This window comes from Protobothrops mucrosquamatus, unplaced genomic scaffold (genome assembly GCF_001527695.2).
Source record: "Protobothrops mucrosquamatus isolate PMUCROS unplaced genomic scaffold, P.Mucros_1.0 scaffold1956, whole genome shotgun sequence".
In the NCBI taxonomy this organism is placed as follows: domain Eukaryota; kingdom Metazoa; phylum Chordata; class Lepidosauria; order Squamata; family Viperidae; genus Protobothrops; species Protobothrops mucrosquamatus.
The window spans coordinates 342,141-347,705 of record NW_015388075.1 but is presented as its reverse complement, the minus strand read 5'-3'; the positions used below and the strand labels follow the sequence as shown (position 1 = coordinate 347,705).

At 40.7% G+C, this 5,565-nt stretch overlaps 1 pseudogene; it reads left to right on the top strand.

Moving 5' to 3' along the window:
• The window catches only part of LOC107294475, a 22,154-nt pseudogene extending 18,571 nt beyond the window's left edge, over positions 1-3,583 (top strand).
• The last annotated feature ends 1,982 nt before the right edge of the window (positions 3,584-5,565 follow it).

The following is a 5,565-nucleotide window of genomic DNA, read 5'->3' as shown; positions in this document are numbered from 1 at the left end:
CTAAAGCGTCCTTATCAAAGGTTCTGTTGTGCTGGTAGCGTAGATTTTGGCTCCTGGCCCTCAAACTCATGGAAATTGCTATTTTATGGTCTCCTTGTGAAGAGTTGTCATTCAGAGCACTTGTGGGTGACCTCCTGTTCACTCCTTCGAAGGACTGGTCTAGCCGCCGGTCCTTCATTCTTCATAATGGTCATAGTCTCTGCTTGTTCATGATGTCTTCAGTCAACCATGATTCCCACTGGAAGCCGAGTTTCCTACAGACAACCACTCAAATTATATTCCATATAATGTCAGTTATACTGTTTAGCCCAGAGGTCCCCAACCTTTTGAGCACCAGGCACGGGTTCTGTGGAGAGAGGTTTTTCCATGGACCAGAGGGTGTGTGGTTTTGTGTGCTGCCTGCATCCCACAGATGGGGCTTTGCTTGTTTGTGCGGACCAGTTGCTGGCATGCCGTGGCCCAGTACAAGTCCACGGACCGGGGGTTGGGGACCCCTGGTTTAGCCAATACACTGACTAAGCGAAAAGGAAAACATATCGTTATTGTGGTTGCAGTTCAACATGGGCTAAATGGTTCCTGAATCAATATCCACTGCTTTACCATGTCTTTGTTATTATTTTGTTTTAGGTATAGTTTTAGTTGCCATAAATCCTTACGAGCAGCTGCCTATCTATGGCGAAGACATCATCAATGCCTACAGTGGCCAAAATATGGGGGACATGGACCCCCACATCTTTGCTGTGGCTGAGGAGGCATACAAACAGATGGCCAGGTTTGTGGGACGAGGGGTGTCGGCTTTCCACCAACTAGGTTTGTGGAAGGAGGGGGGCTGTTGTCATGATAAATATAATCATATGCAGGTGGTCCTCGGCATTTGTTTGACGACCGCTCGAAGTGACTGTGGCACTGAAAAAAAATGGCCTGTGAAGGCTTTTCACACTTACAACCATGGCAGCATCCCATGGTCACATAATCAAAATTCAGATGCTGGCAACGGGTTCATATTTTTGTGTTTTACAAATTTTATTAATTTTTCAAATAAATATATGGACAAATAATACAAATATGGTGCGTTTCATTAGAAAAACAAACACATAAAAAAGCCTACTCAGTAAGTATTCAGAAATAACCAGCGGTCCCCCCCCCTGCATCCACACTCCCTCAACCTTCCTACCTACCTCCCTCTTCCTTCCTCCCCCTCTTAACCACGACCTCTCCTCTTTCCTCCTTTCCAACTATCCTACACATCCCATCACCTTCTTTTCCTCCACCTCGGATGTAGTTTAGGGGTACTAGCCGATCATCTCCTCTTCTTAAAGACAAACATTTACATTATATTTATAAATACACCAAATTTTATATAATTCTACCCCTTCATCCCCTTCCCCCCTCCCCCTCCCGGACTTCCCAGAACTGAGTACAGGGATAAATACATAACATCCCACGTCTAAAATAAGCTATCCATTCACAATACAAACAAAATTAACATACTTTAACTCTAACATACAATAATGAACTTATAAAATATATATATAAATTATATTAAATATATAAAAAATATTAGAAAAGAAAAATATTTATTCAAAAGCTATATGATAATTAATCACTTCATACTTTCTCTTAATATAATCTATCCATCTTCTCCATACCAAGATAAATTTTTCTTGAGATTGATCCTTCAAGTATGCGGAAATTTTTGCCATTTCTGCAAAGNGCCTCCTCAGGGTGCCGCCAACCAGACAGTGTCGGTTGGCGACCCCCAGGGGGAGAGCCTTCTCTGTCGGAGCGCCCACCCTCTGGAACGAGCTGCCCCCAGAGATCCGGGTGATTCCGGATCTCCCCTCCTTCCGCCGCGCCCTCAAGACTTGGCTGTTTCAGCAGGCAGGACTGGCCTAGGGGTATTTTAATTGGTTGTAACAAAATTTTAATAGAGCGGCCAATTCAAATATTTATTTTTAATTATTTTAGATTTGTATTTGGTATTTATGTGGGATTGTTTTAAACTGGCTGTAAGCCGCCCTGAGTCCTCCGGGAGAAGGGCGGGGTATAAATGAAATAAATAAAATAAATAAATAAAATAAAGAGGATTCTTTTGCCGTGGTTGAAATATTAACACAGAGACACAGGTGATCAAAATCGCACACATAAACGCCACAGGCATGTGTTGACGGCAGATCTTCTTCCTTTAAATATTCCTTTAAGTAGGCGCAGTGGGTTTTGGTTGTCTAGTTTCCATGGAGATGTGTTCCCTTGGTCCTTGTTGTTGCAACTGGTTGATGTGGTTTCCCCAGCAGATGCACAAGATGCCAGTGTTCTGGCATTAGAGCAGGGGTAGTCAACCTTGGCTCTTTTATGACTCATGGACTTCAACTCCCAGAATTCCTGAACCAGCTTAGCTGGCTCAGGAATTCTGGGAGTTGAAGTCCACGAGTCATAAAAGAGCCAAGGTTGACTACCCCTGCATTAGAGCAATGCTTCTCAGCCTTGGCAACTTCAAGACGTGTGGACTTCAGCTCCCAGAATTCTGGGGAATTCTGGGAGTTGAAGTCCACACGTCTTGAAGTTGCTAAATTTGAGGACCCCTGCCTTAGATTATTGGTGAGAATGGGATTGGCAACTAATATTAGCAATGGTCCAAGCGAGTAGGACTTTGAGGCAGAGATGTAAGGCCCCACCTGCATTTTGGATGTTTTTTTTTTCCTGGTTCCCCCCCCCCCCATCCTGTTTTGTGTTTTATCTTTGGTGACAAAAGAAAAACAAATATGTTAAAAAGAGAACATATTTGCCACATTTGTGTTATTTTCCTACGATTATTACATGTAGTATTGATCCTATGGGTAGGTAAGTTAGACTGCCTTGGATGCCAGCTAATTTATAAAGTCTGTGTAGCCTATAGTAATTAAGACTTTGTTCTTTTTATTGGCACACAGCAGGCAGAAAACTCTCTGTAACAGCAGGGGCTGCAATTTCTTTTAGAAAGGTTTTAACGTCTTAGTTGCTTCCTGCCATACTAGGTTTCCAAATTCCCAGAAAAAGGTTTTAGCTCCAAAAGATGTATCTCAGTACATATGTCTTTTAGCTCCAAAAGAGTTTTAACATCCATTAATAAATACAAAGAGTGAAAAGTAGAGCTTCTGTGGGCTTTATCCTACTTGTCTTTGCTAATGTTTGCTGGGCTTTTAAGTAATTTGCCTTTTATTACGGGGTGGATATATTTTGTTGTAGATTTCGCTTGTTTCCTATGCGGTGCAACACATTCTTGTTCAATTTCTTTGCAAACTGTGTTTGAGGGGAGACGTAACACTGAGTTTGGTAAAAGAAAGATGGAATCTTTTAAAGGCATTTATCTGGAAAGTAAGGACTTGTCGATGGAGTGTTGTCCAGCCAATGGGGAGGCCAAATTTAGTATTAATTAAGGGAGCAAAAGATCAGAAATACGTAATAATGACTTGAAAGAAGAGCTGCAAATGTGAGTTGATAAGTGTGATTATGCTCCTATTATAAATCCCTTAAAAAAAGATAACCGTTTTAATTGTTTTTGTCTTTTAGTATGCAAGGATTTGGATACCGGATTCAGAAGTAGTGTGGAAGTCGGCAGAACTTTTGAAAGATTATAAACCAGGAAACAAAGTCCTACATCTGCGACTTGAGGATGGCAAGGTAATGTTAATTTTACCATTATATTTAGTAAGGTTTGTTATACTTTGATTCTGAAATCTTTACTTTCATGATATGACCCTGTTTATTCGGAATTTGCATCTCCTGCTACCAAAGTCTTCCAGTTGGCTGTAAAGTATCCTTAAAATAAAATAAATAACATTTAAAAGGTACTTTATGTACTACCTATATACCATAACAATCAACCTGAGAAAAAAGTTTGTAAGCTGGTATAGAAAAACGTATCTTTAGGACGTCTCAAGTTTCCTTTTAATTTACACAGCTAATGAACTTTGTGGGGGAAAAACTAAAAAAAATATTCTCCAAGTATAATTTGTGTTATTTTTTTTTTAGGATATTGAATATAAACTTGATGCTAAGTCTAAGGACCTACCACCCTTGCGAAATCCAGACATACTTGTGGGTGAAAATGACCTGACAGCACTCAGCTATCTTCATGAACCTGCTGTTCTCCACAATCTCAAAGTTCGGTTTATAGACTCAAAACTCATTTATACATATTGTGGTAAGCACAGACCCCCTGAAGTCTCTTTCATGTTATTCCTCATTGGTGTAGGTCAGGGGTCCTCAAACGTGGCCACTTTTAAGACTTGTGGACTTCAACTCCCAGAATTCCCCAGCCAGCAGCTGGCTGGGGAATTCTGGGAGTTGAAGTCCACAAGTCTTAAAGTGGCCAAGTGTGAGGACCCCTGGTGTAGGTAAATGGCACATTCCAGACCAGGAATTAAAAAAAAATTGCAGTTCTGAAAAAAGTTTATAATATTTCTTTCACAACTACAGGGGCCTGAGCATTTCTTTAAAGTCATGAAACCTCTGTATTTTTGCTGGTTGTGAAAAACCACAATGCTGCAATGATTGGGTTTTTCCAGTCTTGCCATAGGTTGGTATCGAGTAAGTTTGTAGAATAGACACGATAACTTTCAGATATGCACAGGCATTAAGCTTACCTGAACTTGTTAGATGCTTTTTTAAACTTTTACTGTGTGATTATTGAGCAAAGAACACATGCCTTTTCAGTTGTGGAGATAATGTGTGCATGCAGTTTGTGCATCCGTGACACACTTAATAGATCTTTCATCAGTTATTTAGAAGGTGGTGCAACAAGGGAAGTTCTTTTAAAAAATGGGAACATCTTAAAAACGCATGAGAATTAGGAAGAGATTTAAGCAAAATGTGTTTGGTAAACTTTCTGTCAACGCTGTGACAAACTGAACTGAAACTATAAATTTAACTTTTTTTTCATATGCCTTTCCCCTTCTCCATAGATCTTATTTCCATCCTGTTCTTTACAAGTATTCTTTATTTGTCTTTTGTATTTCCAGTTAGTGGGCTTAGCCCAGGGGTAGTCAACCTTGGCTCTTTTATGACTAGTGGACTTCAACTCCCAGAATTCCTGAGCCAGCATGGCTCAGCTTGGAAACCTCTCCCTTTCCCCTCAGCATGGCTGGCTCAGGAATTCTGGAAGTCCACGAGTCATAAAAGAGCCAAGGTTGGCTACCCCTGCTAGCTCATTGGTGTTCAACTATGGCCGCTTTAAGACTTGTGGACTTCAACTCCCAGAATTCCTGAGCCAGCGTGGCTCAGCTTGGAAACCTCTCCCTTTCCCCTCAGCATGGCTGGCTCAGGAATTCTGGGAGCTGAAGTCCACGAATCATAAAAGAGCCATTTTAAGTCTTTTCTGCCTGGTCCTTTAGTTCCCTCTAGTGTCCATTTGTAACCTTCACCAAGTCTCCTAATATGGGTTTAGTTCCTTTTTAATCATCTCTTTTGAGTATACAATTTAATTACATGCCTGCTTTTTGACTCTTACAGCAAAAATAACCAATATTCCAAATCTCTCTGGTCTCCCAATCTGATCAGAACTTAATCTTTTTGCCAACTGTATAT